This window comes from Eumetopias jubatus, unplaced genomic scaffold (assembly GCF_037043125.1).
Source record: "Eumetopias jubatus isolate StellerSeaLion01/CBP00866 unplaced genomic scaffold, mEumJub1_p1.0 scaffold_14, whole genome shotgun sequence".
Lineage (NCBI taxonomy): Eukaryota > Metazoa > Chordata > Mammalia > Carnivora > Otariidae > Eumetopias > Eumetopias jubatus.
The window spans coordinates 23,203,689-23,225,086 of NW_028274820.1; the positions used below are offsets into that span (position 1 = coordinate 23,203,689).

Genomic DNA, 21,398 nt, shown 5'->3' on the forward strand with positions numbered 1-21,398 from the left:
TGACACGTCCCTTTAAAAATACATCCTCCAGGATTTTTCCACCAGCTCACCCAGTGCTTAAAAACCCTCCCCCAGAGTGTAACTCACCTCTTTGTTCTTTTCAGTTTCCACAAGGTAATGATTGTAGCAACAACATACAATTCATACACAGACACACAGACACACATACACATGTCCTAAGGATACATATTCTCAGACACAGTAGAGTCAAAATGAGAGGTTTTAAATCTATATGCCTCTGGCCAGATATGCACGCAAAACACAAGGACATCATGTATCTATTTTTAAATGTTGAGCCAACATTTAAAACTTTTGGAGTCAAAAAATAAATAAATAAAACTCTTGGAGTTTTCGTAAAGAAATCTAGACTTCCAGGTTTCCCTTAAAAAACTGGAAAAACCAGCGAAATTGGGCCTGGAGTGCCATTCGGCCACAAAGGGTCGGGACTGAGTTAGCCTCACCCCACTGAAATGGAGCCCACTGGCCTCTCCTCCGCTCCATAAGGTCCACACATGCGCAGACACCTAACCATTCAACTGCATCGCCTGCCTGTCCTCAGTGGGTATTTAAGTTTGGTCTGAGTGTATAAAGAATAGATTTCTTTTCCTGACTGTCCCTTAATTTTTAAGTCTCAAACCACAGTGAAGCTAGTATTATACATCACTATGCAAAAGAATGTTAAATTTCTTTTGTTCATCCGTCTTCCACTTCCATTTATTTAATAATTCAGCAGTGATTTAACTCCAGGTGTCAGACACTGTTTCAGTCACTGGAAATTGTGCCGTTTGAAGCTAAGCCCCGTTAGGCCCCCCCGGGAGTAAGAAATGGGCTCGTTATGAACCACAGATATCTTGAAAATAGCTGCTGCTCTGGATGCAGAAAGAATTGGTAAAACTTGGATGTTACCGCTTCTGAGGGATTTGTTAAATTTAATGAGGAGGCTCCGTTTACCTCCCCAGCTCTGGGTGTGAGGACAGTTTCACTCTTCCAGGCCTACATGTATTGATATCACGGTACAAAAATGGTTTCAAAGAAGGGAAATCGATGATTCACAGATTTCTCTGGTTCTCCGCTTGGAAACTAAAAATCTATTTTCTTTTTATGTTTGGAATTTTGCACTATGAAGTCATGTGTTAATGTATCTGCCCAAGAAGAAAGGTCCTAGTAAAACAAAAAGACTTCAGAATAGAAGCTCACACCTACCTGACTTTCCCTGGTGTTACCCCAGGGCCTGCTGTATACTGCGCCCGGTGATGAACAAAACAGCATCCTGTCTTCTAGGAGCTCTGGATTAACATAAGCAAAGTATGTCAAGGGCTAAACTTTAATGCACTCATGGCTGCCAAAAAAAGAAAGATGTATTTATACAATATTGTGAAAGTATTTTAACAACACTTGTTAGAAAAAAAAAATAAATGCATGGCGGAGAACTGCAAAGAAAAGTGAAAATCAATTACACGTTTTAGAAATACTCTGCATTCTTTTGGGATTGGATAAAGAGTGTAGGTGCATTAGGAAATAGGACTGATTTCCTAACGAATACTAGCATTTGCACATGTACTTGCATGTCATCATCTTTAATGTGGTTGAGGTGATGCCTCTGGGCTGTTTCTTCGAAAAAAAGCCTCTGCTCGCTCGGCCCTGACTGAGGATAGAGCCACTCTAGTGAGCTCTTTCGCTCTCTGTTGAAACCTCTAACCATATACTTATCACTTTGAGATTCTTTTTTCACTTTTTAAAACCTCTGCTTTTTTTTTTCCTTTTTACATGTTAAACACAAAAATACAAGAAATAAGAAGCAAAAAATTTAAATTATCTGAGAATTCACCACCCAAAAATAACGAACACTATTAACGTTTCAGGGTAAGGCTTCCTGGTCTTTTTTCTATGCACAGAGATACTTCTTTTAAACTAAAGTGGATTATACAGTACACTTATCTTTCATTTAACATTTCATAAAGTTAACACCTCTCTATTTTATTAAATATTTTCCTATAACTTACTTTTTTCTCTTCTTTTTTAAATTTAATTTTATTATTTTATGTTAATCACCATACATTATATCATTAGTTTTTGATGTAGTGTTCCATGATTCATTATTTGCGTATAACACCCAGTGCTCCATGCAGAACGTGCCCTCTTTAATACCCATCACCAGGCTAACCCAACCCCCACCCCCTCCCTTCTAGAACCCTCAGTTTGTTTTTCAGAGTCCATCATCTCTCATGGTTCGTCTCCCCCTCCGACTTACTCCCCTTCATTCTTCCCCTCCTGCTATCTTCTTCTTCTTTTTTTCTTAACATATATTGCATTATTTGTTTCAGAAGCACAGATCTGTGATTCAACAGTCTTGCACAACTCACAGTGTGCAAAAGCTTTTTATCTTGATGAAGTCCCAATAGTTCATTTTTGCCTTTGCTTCCCTTGCCTTTGGCGATGTTTCTAGGAAGAAGTTACTGCAGCTGAGGTCGAAGAGGTTGCTGCCTGTGTTCTCCTCTAGGATTCTCACATTTAGGTCTTTCATCCATTTTGAGTCTATTTTTGTGTGTGGTGTAAGGAAATGGTCCAGTTTCATTCTTCTGCATGTGGCTGTCCAATTTTCCCAACACCATTTGTTGAAGAGACTGTCTTTTTTCCATTGGACATTCTTTCCTGCTTTGTCGAAGATTACTTGACCATAGAGTTGAGGGTCCCTTTCTGGGCTCTCGATTGTGTTCCATTGATCTATGTGTCTGTTTTTGTGCCAGTACCATACTGTCTTGATGATGACAGCTTTGTAATAGAGCTAGAAGTGCGGAATTTTGATGCCACCAGCTTTGGTTTTCTTTTTCAACATTTCTCTGGCTATTCGGGGTCTTTTCTGGTTCCATACAAATTTTAGGATTATTTGTCCCATTTCCTTGAAAAAAGTAGATGGTATTTTGACAAGGATTGCATTGAATGTGTAGATTGCTCTAGGTAGCACTGACATCTTCATAATATTTGTTCTTCCAATCCATGAGCATGGAACATTTTTCCATTTCTTTGTGTCTTCCTCAATTTCTTTCATGAGTATTTTATAGTTTTCTGAGTACAGATTCTTTGCCTCTTTGGTTAGATATATTCCTTGGTATCTTATGGTTTGGGGTGCCTTTGTAAATGGGATCAACTCCTTAACTTCTCTTTCTTCTGTCTTGTTGTTGGTGTATAGGAATGCCACTGATTTCTGTGCATTGATTTTATATCCTGCCACTTGACTGAATTCTTGTATGAGTTCTAGCAGTTTTGGGGTGGAGTCTTTTGGGTTTTCCACATAAAGTATCATATCATCTGCAAACAGTGAGAGTTTGACTTCTTCTTTGCCGATTCGGATGCCTTTGATTTCTTTTTGTTGTCTGATTGCTGTGGCTAGGACTCCTAGTACTATGTTGAATAGCAGTGGTGATAGTGGACATCCTTGCCATGTCCCTGACCTTAGGAGGGAAGCTTTCAGTTTCTCCCCATTGAGAATGATATTCGCTGTGGGTTTTTCATAGATGGCTTTTATGATATTGAGGTATGTACCCTTTATCCCTATACTCTGAAGAGTTTTGATCAAGAAAGGATGCTGTAGTTTGTCAAATGCTTTTTCTGCATCTATTGAGAGGATCATATGGTTCTTACTCTTTCTTTTATTAATGTATTGTATCACAATGATTGATTTGCGGATGTTGAACCAACTTTGCAGCACAGGAATAAATCCCATTTGGTCATGGTGAATAATCCTTTTAATGTACTGTTGGATCTTATTGGCTAGTATTTTGGTGAGAATTTTTGCATCCGTGTTCATCAGGGATATTGTTCTGTAATTCTCCTTTTTGATGGGGTCCTTGTCTGGTTTTGGGATCAAGGTAATGGTGGCCTCATAAAACGAGTTTGGAAGTTTTCCTTCCATTTCTATTTTTTGGAACAGTTTCAGAAGAATAGGATTTGGTAGAATTTGGTAGAATTTGGTAGAATTTGGGAAGCCATCTGGCCCTGGGCTCTTGTTTGTTGGGAGATTTTTGATAATTGCTTCAATTTCCTTAGTGGTTATAGGTTTGTTCAGGTTTTCTATTTCTTCCTGGTTCAGTTTTTGTAGTTTATACGTCTCTAGGAATGCATCCATTTTGTCCAGATTGTCTAATTTGTTGGCATATAGTTGCTCATAATATGTTCTTATAATTGTTTGTATTTCTTTGGTGTTGGTTGTGCTCTCTCCTCTTTCATTCATGATTTTATTTATTTGGATCACTTCTCTTTTTTTTGATAAGTCTGCCCAGGGGTTTATCAGTCTTGTTAATTCTTTCAAAGAACCAGCTCCTAGTTTCGTTGATCTGTTCTTGTGTTCTTTTGGTTTCTATTTCATTGATTTCTGCTCTGATGTTTACTATTTCTCTTCTCCTGCTGGGTTTAGGCTTTATTTGCTGTTCTTTCTCCAGCTCCTTTAGGTGTAGGGTTAGGTTGTGTATTTGAGACCTTTTTTGTTTCTTGAGAAAGACTTGTATTACTCTATACTTTCCTCTCAGGACCGCCTTTGCTGCATCTCAAAGATTTTGAACAGTTGTGTTTTCATTTTCATTGGTTTCCATGAATTTTTAAAATTCTTCTTTAATTTCCTGGTTGACCCATTCATTCTTTAATAGGATGCTCTGTAGCCTCCATGTATTTGAGTTCTTTCTGAATTTCCTCTTGTGATTGAGTTCTAGTTTCAAAGCATTGTGGTCTGAAAATATGCAGGGAATGATCCCAATCTTTTGGTACCAGTTGAGACCTGATTTGTGACCTAGGATGTGATCTATTCTGGAGAATGTTCCATGGGCACTAGAGAAGAATGTGTATTCTGTTGCTTTGGGATGGAATGTTCTGAATATGTCTGTGAAGTCCATTTGGTCCATGTGTCATTTAAAATCTTTCCTCGCTGATCTTTTGCTTAGATGATCTGTCCATTTCAGTGAGGGGAGTGTTAAAGTCCCCTATTATTATTGTATTGTTGTCAAAATGTGTTTCTTCCTTTTGTTATTAATTGGCTTATATAATTGGCTGCTCCCATGTTAGGGGCATAGATATTTACAACTGTTAGACCTTCTTGTTGGATAGGCCCTTTAAGTATGAGATAGTGTCCTTCCTCATCTCTTATTATAGTCTTTGGTTTAAAATCTAATTTGTCTGATATCAGGATTGCCACCCCAGCTTTCTTTTGATGTCCATTAGCATGGTGAATGGTTTGCCATCCCCTCACTTTCAATCTGGAGGTGTCTTTGTGTCTAAAATGAGTCTCTTGCAGACAGCATATCAATGGATCTTGTTTTTTTATCCAATCTGATAGCCTGTGTCTTTTGATTGGGGCATTTAGCCCAATTACCTTCAGCATAACTATTGAAAGATATGAATTTAGTGCCATTGTATTGCCTGTAAGGTGACTGTTACTGTATATTGTCTCTGTTCCTTTCTGGTCTATGTTACTTTTAGGCTCTCTATTTGCTTAGAGGACCCCTTTCAATATTTCTTGTAGGGCTGGTTTTGTGTTTGCAAATTCTTTTAATTTTTGTTTGTCCTGGAAGCTTTTTATCTCTCCTTCTATTTTGAATGAAGCCTAGCTGGATATAGTATGCTTGGCTGCATATTTTTCTCATTTAGTGCTCTGAGTATATCATGCCAGTCCTTTCTGCCTGCCAGGTCTGTGTGGATAGGTCTGTTGCCAATCTAATGTTTCTACCATTGTAGATTACAGACCTCTTGTCCTGAGCTGCTTTCAGGATTTTCTCTTTGTCTCTGGGAATTGTAAGTTTATTATTAGATGTCGGGGTGTTGACCTATTTTTATTGATTTTTGAGGGGGGGTTCTCTCTGACTCCTGGATTTTGATGCCTGTTTCCTTCCCCAAATTAGGGAAGTTCTCCGCTATAATTTGCTCCAATATACTTTCTGCCCTTCTCTCTCTTTCTTCTTTCTCTGGGATCCAAATTATTCTAATATTGTTTCGTCTTATGGTATCACTTATCTCTCCAAATCTGCCCTTGTGATCCAGTAGTTGTTTCTCTCTCTTTTTCTCAGCTTTTATTCTCCATCATTTGGTCTTCTATATCACTAATTCTCTCTTCTGCCTCATTTATCCCAGCAGTTAGAGCCTCCATTTTTGATTGCACGTCATTAATAGCCTTTTTGATTTCAACTTGGTTAGATTTTAGTTCTTTTATTTCTCCAGAAAGGGTTTCTCTAGTAATCTCCCATGCTTTTTTCAAGCCCAGGTATAATCGTCATTCTGAACTCTAGTTCCGACATCTTACTAATGTCCGTATTGATTAGGACCCTGGCAGTTGGTACTGCCTCTTGTTCTTTTTTTGAGGTGATTTTTTCCATCTTGTCATTTTGTCCAGATGAGAATAGATGAATGAGAGAACAAAATGCTAATAGGGTAACAGCGACCCCAGAAAAATATACACTAAACAAATCAGAAGAGACCTGAAACCAGGGGAAAAGAAAGGGAAAGGAAGAAAAAAGAAAAAAAAAAGAATATGATCAAATATGATCAGGCTGGTACATAGATCAGTGCCACACACTAGATTTTGTGTGTATTTTGGTCTGTTAGAAGAAAGTACCTCCCAATATTTTAAAGAAAGAAAAGCTTATATATGTACAAAAATAAGGGTAAATATGATGAAGGGATGGAATATGACTGTAAAGATGAAAATTATAAAAGATTTTATAAAAGTAATTGATAAGACATTGGTTGAAAAACGAAAGAAATTAAAAAAGAAAAAGAGAATGTGATCAGGCAGGAGACTAGAACAAAACCATACACTAGAGATTTAGGGTATATTTTGGTCTGTTAGAAGCAACTGTATCCCAAAATTTTAAAGAGAGAACAACTTATAATATATATACCAAAAATAAGGTTAACTACAATGAAGGGATAGAATATGACTCTAAAAATGAAAAATAAAAAAAGATTTAAAGAAAAGGGATTGATAAGATGTTGGTTGAAAAGGGAAAAAGAAAAATTAAAAAAAAATAGAAAAAAGAAAATTAAAAAAATTAACTTTGCAAGACTAAAGAATCATGGGAAAAAAAGCCATGAATTCTATGTGCTGTATTCTCCTAGTGCTGGAGTTCTGCCATTCTCATTGATTGGTAAACTTGGTCTTGGCTTGCTGGCTGTTCTTGCTGCTCTTCTGGGGGAGGGGCCTGTTGCCGTGGTTCTCAGATGTCTTTGCCGGAGACGGAATTGCCCCGCCCTTGCTGGTCCAGGCTAAGTAATCGGCTCGGTTTGCTCTCGGGAGCTTTTGTTCCCTGAAAGTTTTCTATACCGCTTTGGAGGATGAGAGTGAAAATGGCGGCCTCCCAATCTCCGCCCCGGAGGGGCCGAGAACCCGGGGCCCCACTCCTCGGTGCACCCCCAGAGAAAAGCAGTCAGTCACTCCCGTCTCCCCAGTCTCTGGCCGCACTCTGTGCTCACCCGGCCTGTGACCGAGTGTTTCTATCTCTGGCACCCGACCCCATGTGGAGTCTCCAAACTCAGCAGATCCCTGTGGTGCGCTCCCGCGCAGCTCTTCCTGGGGGAGGAAGGGGAGTCTCCCCGGCTCTGCCGCTTGTTGGGTCCCCCTGGAAGAGCAGTGGCCCGACTGTGCTGCGGATCACAGTTTATGGCAACCCTGAGCTGAGAGACTGCGCCTCGGCTCCGTCTCAGCAGCTGGCTTCCCTGCTCCAATACCTGGGAGCTCTGCCACACTCAGGCACCCCCAGTCTTTCTGTGACCCCGACACTCCTGAGACCACACTGTCCCAGCAAGTGTTCCATCCCCCGCTTAGCCACTGGAGCGATGTCCCTCAGCAGAGCCGACTTCTAAAAGTTCCGATTTTGTGCTCCGCGGCTCTTTCACTTGCCAGTAGGGGCTGACGGAGGCTCCCTCCCCTGCTGTCTATCTTCCGGTATATCACCTCGGATTCACTTCTCTGCACGTCCTACCTTCCAGAAAGTGGTCGCTCTTCTGTTCAGAGTTGCTGCTCCTCTTTTCTTCGATCTCCTGTTGAGTTTGTAGGTGTTCAGAATGGTTTGATCCCTATCTAGCTGAATTCCTGGGACGAGATGAAATTTAGGTCTCCTACTCCTCCACAAAATTGCTCCTGGCCTCTTCCTATAACTTACTTTTAAAAGCTATATAGTATTCCATCCTATCAAAATACCACCATGTATTTAATCATTCATTATTGGCCTACCATTTTCTGCTGTGATCAATAACTTGTGAGGAAAATTCTCATAGCCAGATATTTCCATATGTCTATGCAATATTTTGGTATGAATTTTTACAAGTGAAACGGTCAGAGGATATAATTATTTTTAAGGCCATCCATGCACAACAATGGTATCCAATATAAATTTATCATAAATGTAAAATAATGTCTGGTTATCTTCATAAGAATATTATATAAAAAAAACTTTAGCTAATTTGACATTGAATATGGTATTATATGTCTTTAATTTATATTTCTTTGATCACTTGTAAGGTTAAACCATACCCAGGCACTTAATAAATATTTGTTGAATAATAGCATTCTCATCCCAACAGGCTGCCATTGGTAAAATATTTTTTAAATTAATTAAAAATTTTCTTTCAGAACCAGAGTGCAACATTTTCATTATACTCTTTTCAGAAGAAAGAAAAAAAATCTACATTTATTTAACACAAAATTCTGCTTAAATCAGTTGAACAAATTTAACATACCTGCTTCTATATTTACTGTTTACTCAAAGTGATAAAAGCTAAGCTTATGCCATAAAGCAATTTTTTTTAAAAACTATATTTAAACACAGTTTGGGAAGACTTTTTGGAGACAAAATAGTTTTATTACCAAAAGAAAGTATCCTTTCCTGTGGTCCTTTGTATCTACGGTCAGGGAGACATTTGGTGACAGTGAATGGGTCCATCTTGTTCTCTGCTCTGAAGAATGGTGTGTGCTCTAACTCATGGCAGACATTTATTGGATGCTTATTGAATATTTGGATTCATATTTAATTGAATAAGTGAAACAAGCCATTTTATGAAATGTTGGTAGTTTTTCCATTGCATCTCACTTTGCTTCAGGAACCACTTCTCTCCTTTCTCTTTTGGCTCTGCAGAACTGTCACTCATGGCACCTGGAAAGCAGTACATGATAGTATTTGGGAGTATAGGTTCTGGGGCACCTGCATGCTAATCCTGAGTTTGCCATTTACTAGTTATGAGACTGGGGCAGGTTCCCCAAGCTTTCTGTATACCTCAGTTTCCATGTCTATGAAATGGGGAAAATACTAGTACCTCCCTCATAAGTGTGTTGTGTAAATGAAATGATTTCATACATATAATGTGCTTAGAACAGTGGCTTCATAGAGTAAATGTTTGGTAACCATTAGGATTTTCCTACGGCCACTGAGTCATTTGATCTAGGCCTAGACAAACCTAAATTCCATCTGCAGTGGCTGTGACTTTTCCAGGACAGGAGGATGACCCTACCAGAACCATTCAGAATCCTTCTAGATATTCAACACTGGGAAAAATAAATTCTGTTTTTCCTGCGATTGCAGGGCCTGGAGAGTGTAAGTCTAGGCTCATTTGTGGTTCTCTTAACATTCATGTACTTGTCCTTCTATGAATATGGCAGACACTTGTGTTGGGTATACACATAGGAGTTGAATGTGTGGGTCATGAAGTATGTGTACGTTTGGTTTTTATCAATACTGTTAGTTTCCTGGATTGGCTGTGTCAATACTAATGACATTTTTATGATTTAGAAAACACATAGAGGGACATCTGGGTGGCTCAGTCGGTTAAGCATCTGCCTTCTGCTCAGGTCATGATCCCAGGGTCTTGGGATCAAGTCCTGCATCAGGCTCCTGGCTCAGTGAGGAGCCTGCTTCTCTCTCTGCCTGCCACTCCCCTGCTTGTGTGCGTGCGCACTCGCCCTCTGACAAATAAATAAATAAAATCTTTAAAAAAAGAGAAACTCACATAGATATGATTTCTCTGGGAAAACTAATGCTACATTTATTTAACATTTATTTAATGCTCTCCATACTTACTCCCTATATTTACCTACATAATTTATTTTCATAGCAGCACTCTTCTTAAGGTGCACTGCTAGAGAGGCAGGAGATCAACATTCAAACCTAGAATGGGTTTCTATCCTGATAAGGACTCTTCCCATCTCAGAAATGAGCAATAAGTCTTTAAATCATCTTACATTCACTTCCATATTAAGTAGGTTTCATTAAACTTCCCTCTTTTCAAATTTTTTTTTATCAAGCATTCAGAAACTATCTATTGGTGACCACTTTCTCTAAAAGAAATTAAGCAGAGGGAATTAAAAATACTGTTTTGGGGGGATGGAGGAAAGATGGCAGAGGAGTAGGGGACCCTATTTCAACTGGTCCCCAGAATTGAGATGGATATCTACCAGACCACTCTGAGTACCCACGAAACCAGCCTCAGAGGTAAGAAGATCTGGATCTCTACAAACAGAATATCGCAGGCGGTTGGTTTTGAGGTACGAAGCAGGGAGCCGTGATTCCCCAGGCAGATATCGGAGGATAAACGGCAGCGGGAGGGAGCCAGGCCGTGGGGATCCTACACCGCCAGTGAGCAACAGCCTCGCACGCTGGGGACCGGGCACAGACTCGCAGACCGGTAGCGGTAGCGGCAGAGAAAGGATGTTAGGACAGTCCCTGGGGCAGAAACCCGGAGTGGTGGGGTTGCGCGTGAGAACTGGGAGTGGCTGGCGGTTTTAGAAGCACAAAGGGCAGAGACGTGCTCCGACCTGGAGGCAGGACTGGGGGCGCTTCAGAGGGGCGCACAACCGAGGATGCTGCAGTTTATAGCAGCACAGACAGAAACGGAGACGGTGTGGCCTGGAGAGCTCACTGAAGAACAGACTCCGGTCTCTCTGCTCTGAGGCAGAGGGTTGGAAACGATCTCTTCTGCTCTGACTCGCGGAAGAGACGCGGAAAGCCGCCAGAGAACAAAAGCCCCAAAAACTGATTCCGGTGGAGCCCATCCCCACCACAGGGGGGCAGGGCAGCTCTGCCCAAACAGGGTTGCCTGAGTAACAGTGCGGCAGGCCCCTCCCCCAGAAGACAGGCTGGGAAAACAAGAGGCCAGCAACCCTCAGGTCCCAAGAAAACAGGTGCATCTTGCTTGGGTTCTGGTCAATAATTTGGACCCTATACATTCCCTCAACCACCCTTCAACAGAATGACTAGGAGGAGGAGCCCCCAAAATAGAAAAGACTCAGAGATTATGACTTATGCCACAGGTTTACAAATGGATGCAGATATAACCAAGATGTCAGAGATGGAATTCAGGCTAGCAATTGTGAAGACAATGGCTAGAATGGAGAAATCAATTAATGGCAACATAGAGTCTCTAAGGGCAGAAATGAAAGCTGAACTGGCAGAAATTAAAAATGCTATCAATGAGATCCAATCCAATCTAGATAATCTAACAGCTAGGGTAACTGAGGCAGAAGAACGAATAAGCGACCTGGAAGACAATATAATAGATAAAAAGGGAAAAGAGGAGGCCAGGGAAAAACAACTCAGAATCCATGAAAATAGAATCAGAGAAATAAGTGACACCATGAAGCGTTCCAGAGTCAGAATAATTGGAATCCAGGAGGGAGTGGAGAGAGAGAGGACTAGAAGATGTATTTGAGCAAATCGTAGCTGAGAACTTCCCTATTCTGGGGAATGGAACAAACATTCGCATCCTAGAGGCAGAGAGGACCCCTCCCAAGATCAAGGAAAACAGGCCAACACCCCGGCATGTGATAGTAAAACTTGCAAATCTTAGAACCAAGGAAACCATCTTAAGGGCAGTTAGGGGGAAGAGATTCCCTACGTACAGAGGGAGGAACATCAGAATAATGTCAGACCTATCCACAGAGACCTGGCAAGCCAGAAAGCCCTGGCAAGACATATTCAGGGTACTAAATGAGAACAACATGGAGCCAAGACTACTTTACCCAGCAAGGCTTTCATTTAGAATGGATGGAGAGATGCAGAGCTTCCAAGACCGGCAGAAACTGAAAGATTATGTGAACACTAAGCTGGCCCTACAAGAAATATTAAGGGGGGTTCTATAAAAGGAGAAAGACCCCAAGAGTGATATACAACAGAAATTTATAGGGACAATCTATAAAAACAAGGTCTTCACAGGCAACATGATGACAATAAATTCATATCTTTCAATAATCACTCTCAACGTGAATGGCCTAAATGCTGCCATAAAATGGCACAGGGTTGCAGATTGGACAAAAAGACAGGACCCATCCATATGCTGCCTACAAGAGACTCATTTTGAACCTAAAGATACATCCAGACTGAAAGTGAAGGGATGGAGATCCATCTTCCATGCCAGCGGACCTCAAAAGAAAGCTGGGGTAGCAATTCTTATATCAGACAAATTAGATTTTAAACTAAAGTCTGTAATTAGAGACACAGAAGGACACTATATCATTCTTAAAGCGTCTATCCAACAAGAAGATCTAACAATTGTAAATATCTATGCCCCCAACATGGGAGCAGCCATCTACATAAGCCAACTGTTAACCAAAATAAAGAGTCATATTGATAACAATACATTAATTGTAGGAGACCTCAATACTCCACTCAGCAATAGACAGATCATCTAAGCAGAAAATCAACAAAGAAACAAGAGCTTTGAATGTCACACTGGACCAGATGGACCTCATGGATATATACAGAACATTCCACCCTAAAACAACAGAATACTCATTCTTCTCGAGCGCACATGGTACCTTCTCCAGAATACACCACATACTGGGTCACAAATCAGGTCTCAACCTATACCAAAGGATTGAGATTATTCCCTGCATATTCTCAGACCACGATGCTTTAAAACTGGAACTCAATCACAAGAAAAAATTTGGAAGAAATTCAAACACTTGGAAGCTAAAGACCACTCTGCTCAAGAATGTTTGGGTCAACCAGGAAATCAAAGAAGAATTTAAACAATTCATGGAAACCAATGAGAATGAAAACACATTGGTCCAAAATCTATGGGATACTGCAAAGGTGGTCCTAAGGGGGAAATACATAGCCATCCAAGCCTCACTCAAAAAAATAGAAAAATCCTGAATTCACCACCTAACTTTACACCTTAAAGAACTAGAGAAAAAGCAACAAACGATGCCTAAGCCACGCATTAGAAGAGAAATAATTAAGATTAAAGCAGAGATCAATGAATTAGAAACCAGAAACACAGTAGATCAGATCAACGAAACTAGAAGTTGGTTCTTTGAAAGAATTGATAAGATCAATAAACCACTGGCCAGACTTATCCAAAAGAAAAGAGAAAGGACCCAAATTAATAAAATTATGAATGAAAGGGGAGAGATCATGACTAACACCAAGGAAATAGAAACAATTATTAGAAATTATTATCAACAACTATATGCCAATAAACTGAGCAATCTGGATGAAATGGAGGCCTTCCTGGAAACCTATAAACTCCCAAGACTGAAACAAGAAGAAATTAACAACCTGAATAGGCCAATAACCAGTAACGAGATTGAAGCAGTGATCGAAAACCTCCCAAAAAACAAGAGTCCAGGGCCTGATGGATTCCCTGGGGAATTGTACCAAACATTCAAAGAAGAAATAATACCTATTCTCCTGAAGCTGTTTCAAAAAAAAAAAAAAAATCCTCAACAAAATCCTAGCTAATAGGATCTAACAATACATTAAAAGGATCATCCACCAATACCAAGTGGGATTTATCCCTGGGATGCAAGGGTGGTTCAACATTCACAAATCAATCAGTGTGATAGAACACATTAATAAGAGGAGGGAGAAGAACCACATGGTCCTCTCAATTGATGTAGCAAAAGCATTTGACAAAATACAACATCCTTTCCTGATTAAAACTCTTCAGAGCCTAGGGATAGAGGGAACATTCCTCAAGTTCATAAAATCCATCTATGAAAAACCCACCGTGAATATCATCCTCAATGCGGAAAAGCTGAGAGCCTTTCCCTTAAGATCAGGAACACATCAAGGATGCCCACTCTCACCACTATTGTTCAACATAGTACTACAAGTCCTAGCAACAGCAATGAGACAACAAAAAGAAATAAAAGGTATTCAAATTGGCAAAGAAGAAGTCAAACTCTCTCTTTTCGCAGACGACATGATACTTTATGTGGAAAACCCAAAAGACTCCACCCCCAAATTACTAGAACTCATACAGCAATTCAGTAATGTGGCAGGATACAAAATCAATGCACAGGAATCAGTTGCTTTCTTATACACTAGCAACGCAACTGTAGAAAGAGAGATTAGAGAAATGATTCCATTTACAATAGCACCAAAAACCATAAGATACCTCGGAATAAACCTAACCAAAGAGGTAAAGGATCTATACTCTAGGAACTACAGAACACTCATGAAAGAAACTGAAGACACAAAAAGATGGAAAAATATTCCATGCTCATGGATCAGAAGAATAAACATTGCTTAAATGTTTATGCTACCCAGAGTAATCTATACCTTCAATGCCATCCCGATCAAAATTCCAATGACATTTTTCAAAGTGCTGGAACAAACGATCCTAAAATTTGTATGGAATCAAAAAAGACCCCGAATCGCCAAGGAAATGTTGAAAAAGAGAAACAAAGCTGGAGGCCCCACGTTGCCCGACTTCAAGCTATATTACAAAGCTGTGATCACCAAGACAGCATGGTACTGGCACACAAACAGACATATAGACCAATGGAACAGAATAGGTAGCCCAGATATGGACCCTCAGCTCTATGGTCAAATAATCTTTGACAAAGCAGGAAAACACATGCAATGGAAAAAAGTCTCTTCAATAAATGGTGCTGGGGAAATTAGACAGCTATATACAGAAGAATGAAACTCGACCATTCTCTAACACCATACACAAAGATAAACTCAAAGTGGATGAAAGACCTCAATGTGAGACAGGAATCCATCAAAATCCTAGAGGAGAACATAGGCAGTAACCTCTTTCACATCGCCCACAGCAATTTCTTTCAAGATACATCTCCAAAAGCTAGTGAAACAAAAGCAAAAATGAACTTTTGGGACTTCATCAAGATAAAAAGCTTCTACACAGCAAAGGAAACAGTCAACAAAATAAAGAGGCAACCCACAGAATGGGAGAAGATATTTGCAAATGACACTACAGATAAAGGGCTGGTATCCAAGATCTATAAAGAACTTCTCAAACTCAACACCCAAAAAACAAATAATCAAGTCAAAAAGTGGGCAGAAGATATGAAAAGACACTTCTCTGAAGAAGACATACAAATGGCTAACAGACACATGAAAAAATGTTCATCATCATTAGCCATCAGGGAAATTCAAATCAAAACCACATTGAGATACCAACTTACACCAGTTAGAATGGCAAAAATGGACAGGGAAAGAAACAGCAAATGTTGGAGAGGTTGTGGAGAAAGGGGAACCCTCTTACACTGTTGGTGGGAATGCAAGTTGGTACAGCCACTTTGGAAAACAGTGTGGAGGTGCCTCAAAAATTTAAAAATAGAGCTACCCTATGACCCGGCAATTGCTCTACTGTGTATTTACCCCAAAGACACAGATGTAGTGAAAAGAAGGGCCATATGCACCCCAATGTTCATAGCAGCAGTGTCCACAATAGCCAAACTGTGGAAAGAGCCAAGATGTCCATCGACAGATGAATGGATAAAGAAGATGTGGTCCATATATACAATGGAACACTACTCAGCCATCAGAAAGGATGAATACCCAACTTTTACATCCACATGGATGGGACTGGAGGAGATGATGCTAAGTGAAATAAGTCAAGCAGAGAAAGTCAATTATCATATGGTTTCACTTATTTGTGGAACATAAGGAACAGCATGGAGGACATTAGGAGAAGGAAGGGAAAGATGAAGGGGGGGATATCGGAGGGGGAGACGAACCATGAGAGACTATGGACTCTGAGAAACAAACTGAAGGTTCTAGAGGGGAGGGGGTGGGGGATGGGTTAGCCCGGTGATGGGCATTAAGGAGGGCACGTACTGCACGGAGCACTGGGGGTTATACGAAAACAATGGATCATGGAACACTACATCAAAAACTAACGATGTATTGTATGGTGACTAACATAATAAAATTAAAAAAAAATACTGTTTTCTCTGCTGTTTTTTTGCAGGGGAGAAAAAGTACTCAGGGAAAGAAACGTAACCAGGAATTTTGATTTTATTTCATATTAGATTTACTTTATTTTATCTTACCTATTTTGGATCTCAGGCACCAAGAACAGATTTAATCATACTCCTCAGTTCATGGCACACTTTCACTATCAGTCCATGCAAGGCCACTTTCTTGTTTTATTGATTCCCTTTTATCCACATTTCCCACTCCCATTCCCCTCCCCCTACATGAGCAAACCCTCTAATTTGTTTTATGTGGTTTCATATAAGAATATACGTTTCCTCTACTATCTGAAATTTGGGCCTTCCTATGAAACCTTTCTTAAGCAGAAATGGCACAAAGCAAAGAAGCAGTTACCACTAATTTATACGGAAACATTTTTGAGCGCTCCCAGGCCCCCAGAATAATCTCTCTTAGGCTTTTTGATATCTTAGGACACATCTTGCTAACGGACGCACAAAATAAGTAGAGATACAGCACAGATGCTCTTAGACACAGTTGAAACCTCATGGCGGCTTGATACTGAGATGCTGAGTGTGGCTACCAGGGAAGGTCCCACTCTGTCTCTGGAATGGCTCGCTGCAAAATCCTCTTTGCATTTCTTTTGATTAGTGAAAACAGGTACTAATGTAGGTCTTTTGTAAAAGTGAAGTAGCCTAACGTGAACTTTTGAAAAGCAGGGGATACCTATGTATTCTTGCATTCTTATATTGTGGTTCTGTGTGCATGTATTTTAATTCTCCTGCATGATACTGTGTTATAGATTTTGCTTTTTTTGTCTTGGCAATATTTCTAAAGTTGACTCCCTTAGTCACTTCTTCTCTCCAAACCCTTAATCACAGAGGGCCCCAGGGTTCAGTTCTTGGGCCATTTTTCTTCTCAGCCTACACACTCCCTTGCTGATCTCACCTAGATCATGGCTTTAAATATCACCTACAATAAAGAGCAAATATACATATACATTTATTTATTTAATATTTTATATATTTTATATATATATTTATGTGTATGTATATATATTGTATATATTTTATTTGTATATGTGTTTGTATATATACATACACATACAGATGCTCACTCACACATATATACATACATATGCATGTATATATGTATAGAGGAGGGTGTTTATACATGTATATATGTTTATAGAAGTGTATATATGTATATAAGACTATATAGATAGAAGTAATATATGATTACAGAAGTAATATGCATATATATGATATATATACACAGACACACATATATAATATGTATCTGCAAACCAAACCTCAAATTTTAGACTCATACCTTAAAAAAAATCCCTGCTCTAAAAAATAACTCCTTGCTCCACCTTTAGCCTTCCCCATGTCACTTAAGGACATTTCCATGTTTACAGTTGCTGAAGTCAAAAATCTTGGAGTCATCTGTTACATATTGAATTGTAACCCCCCAAATTCACATATTGAAGTCCCAATCCCTAGAACCTCCTTACTTGGAAATAGGGTTCTTCCAGATATAATTAGCTAAAATGAAATCATTAGGATGGGCCCTAATCCAAGATGAACGATGTCCTTAATAAAAAGGGGACATTTGGACATAGATATACACATACAGAAGAGTGAACATGAGAATAGTCATCTACAAGCCAAGAAGAGAGGCCTGGACCATTTCCTTCCCTCACATTAAAGGAAGCAACCTCAGAAGGAACCAACCCTGCTGACACCTTGATCTTGGACTTTTAGCCTCTAGAACTGTAGGACAACAAATTTCTGTTGTTTAAGCTACCCAGTTTGTGGTACTTCATTACAGCAGACCTAGCAAACTAGTATGTTATCTCGGACCTTCTCATTCTCTTACACACCCCACACGCACTCTGTCAGGAAGGCCAGGTAGCTGTGACCCCAGAACTCCCCAGGATCTGACCACTCATCACTACCTCCGCAGCTACCACCCCAGCCCGGGTCACCATTATCTCTTGCCTGCGTTATTGTGATGGCCTCCTAACGGGTCTCTCTGCTTTCACTTCTGCCTCCTACAAGTCTACTCTCAACGCAGCATCTAGAGTGATCCTTTTAAAACCCAAGTCAATGTCCTTCCTCTTCTCAAATACCTGTCGAGGCATCCCATTCACTCAATAAAAGAAAAACCTCAGAAGGACCTTCAAGACCCTATGTAATCTGTCCTCTCCTGCTACTCTCCTGCTCCCAACTCTGCGTGGGTCACACTGCCTTCCTTGCTGCTCTCTCAGCACACGAGCTCTTGCCTCGGGGCGTTTGGCACTGGCCATTTTCCTTGCCTGGAATCCTTCTGCGGCTATCTGTGTGGCTAACGTCTTCACCTCCTTTAAGCCTTTCCTCACACATCCCCATGATGAATGAGTAAATGGCTAGAAAGGTATCAGCTAAAATGCACCAAAGATATCTTCATTAGTTCCCTGTTAATTTTAGTGCTCTCCAAAAGTTCTTGTTTCTTTCAAAATCGCAAAATAGAAAATCTGAGTAGGATGAAGAGTTTTAATGGCGAGGACAAAGCTTTCCTAGCTGTCCATGAGAAAGTCCCCATGAGGAGGACAGTGATTCCCGGTTAGGCTTTCCCTTTTTCCTCTGCTCTGTTTGTGTGTAACTCCAGGGATTCTCCTGTTGATATTATCTTGGGGTGGCCACTTCTCCTAAGATTTATGTATCGCCAAATGTGTATAGCAGTGGGTTATGGCACTGTATAGGAAGCCAAGCCTGGAACAACCACAGCTATGCTGGGAAAGAAGGCTAGGGCTGTAGCCAATCTCAGGCTGAAATCCAAATGCCAAGAAAATCAACAACTCTGAACACGGAGTGAAAGGAGCCAGATGAAGGCCAAGGTTCTGATGTATATGTTCAGACTGAAGAGAGTTAAACCAGAGAGTTAGAGAGCTTGCAATAGGAACCTCTGCCTTGGGATGCCCTGGTGGCTCAGTCGGTTAAATGGCTGCCTTCGGCCCGGGTCATGATCCCAGGGTCCTGGGATCAAGTCCCACATTGGGCTCCTTGCTCAGCAGGGAGCCTGCTTCTCCCTCTCTCTCCCTCTGCTTGTGCTCTCTCTGTCAAATAAATAAAATCTTAAAAAAAAAAAATAGGAGCCTCTGCCTCTCTGCCTCCCCTGCTCTTCACTTCCAGCTTCAGTTGTTTCACCAGGCTCACCTTTTGCCCTCTGCTTAGACACCCTCATATTGACCCTTTCTCCCATTCGCCAGGTGAACTTTTGCATATCCTTTGAGGCTTTGTTCAATCACAACCTTCTCTAGGAAGCTCTCACTGACCCCTCGTTTCCCCCCACCCAAGCTAGGTTATGATCCTTCCTGTGTATTCTTCTATCATTGTACTTTTGTTAAGCATTCTCCATGTATTCAGTGGTCTGCTTATTTGTCTGCTGTTCTCATTGGGCTCCCTGATGGCCAGGATGGTGCCTTATTTATCTTTGTTTCTGTATCCTTAGCACATAATATAGTGCATGTAGTAGGACTGTGATCAATGCTTGATGAATGAATAAATAAATGAACGAGCGAAAGAACCAGCAGCCAATTTCAGGGCACGGCCAGCCAGGTGCTTCAGGTGGAAGCTCAGGACATCTGTTAAGCAGCTAAGAAGTTGGCTCCTTGCCAGAGCAAAGTCTCAGAGTCTTCTCTTGGTAAGGGTGAAGTCTGACATTTTCACTAGACACAAGTCAACAAAAATGAAAAGGGATAGTATCCCAGAAATGTTCAAATGACTCAACGCTATTATAATTGGTTTATCAGTAGTTCTTGTACTGTTAAGTCTCTCTCTGGGACCCACAAATCTTAAAGGTAGGTCGTGCAAACTGCAAACAGGAAGATTCCAAGGTCATTTCGGTTCTCTCTGAAGGCTACATAAATTCCAACTTCCCCTTCCAGAGAGGTGAAGATCATGGAAGGTCTTACTTGTTCACCTCTAGGGATTGTGGTGGAGGTAGGCAAACGCCACAGAGCCATGCCCAGGAATGAATGTACTAGCCAAATAGAATGGAGATTGCATAAGCAAAACAAGAGTAGAAAGCACTTTCTCTTTTTTTCTCTCTCTCATACAGCAGAAGGCAGTGCGATGGTAAAAGGAGCCCCAACCTGGAGTGGGGAGACCTGGGATCTAGTCCTTGCTATGCCACTAACTCTGGATAGTTACTTGGTTTTTCCGCCTCAGTTCCCTTGTCTCTAGAATGGCTAGTTTGGGCTACATGATCTCTGAGATCTTTTTCAGCTTTAGAATTCTGTGCTTCTGTGTGGAAGTCTGGTTCTCGGTACAGAACCGGGAGTAGAGGTACAGAGTTGCTAGATTATCAGTAAGGGGTAATTGGAACAATAAGAGTTGTGTGACCAGCTAAACCAGTTGAAAATAAGCAGATTACGTACCAAAATTAATTGGTGACAGTTAAATTCAAAATTATAATTCATTTATATGTTTTAGATTCCATTTTCCTTTATCCTGTATTTTAGTGCATGGTAATAATTGCTATCATTTGTTGGGTACTGACTAGGTGCTAGGTATTGAGGTAAGTGTTTACATTTATTATCTCATTTAATCTTTACAAATAACTATATGAGGTGGGTCTCATTATTCCCATTTGAAAGATGTGGAAACTGAAAAATGGTGTGCTGGTAAACATTTAACAACTGGCAAGGAGCAGGGAAAGCCCTGATTTTCAATGATTGCTAACTTCCACAGTGTAAATACTCTCACCATTTACTATTTCAAGTTACCAATGAGAAGTCACTGAAGAGGGAGTTGGGAAGAGAGGTGCAGTGGTACACCATTATGTAATATTTTCACTTTATCGATACAATCAACATAAATATCCTCAAGAGCATAGGTAATAGTAACATGTAATAAAATAACCAGGAAGTGCTGAGTTTGAGTATTCACCACCTGTGTTAATATAACTTATTTAATTTTAAGTTTATATTATCTAATTTTTAATCTGGCTGTGGTTTTTTTTCTTAAGATTTATTTATTTATTTGAAAGAGAGAAAGAGAGCAAAATAGGGGAGGGGCAGATGGAGAGAAGCAGACTCCCCACTGAGCAAGGGGCTCAATCTCACAACCCTGAGATCATGAGCCAAAAACAAGAGTCGGATGCTTAGCTGACTGAGCCACCCAGGTGCCTCTAATCTAATCTAACAATGGGCTTGCAGAGTTCCTAAAAAGTTAACAATTTGGCATGCTGTAAACT

At 40.3% G+C, this 21,398-nt stretch overlaps 1 protein-coding gene across 1 annotated transcript in view; it reads left to right on the forward strand.

The window, feature by feature from the left end:
* FBXL13 (F-box and leucine rich repeat protein 13) overlaps window positions 1-21,398 on the forward strand; it is a 248,021-nt gene that overhangs the window by 143,874 nt on the left and 82,749 nt on the right. The window lies entirely within an intron of this gene.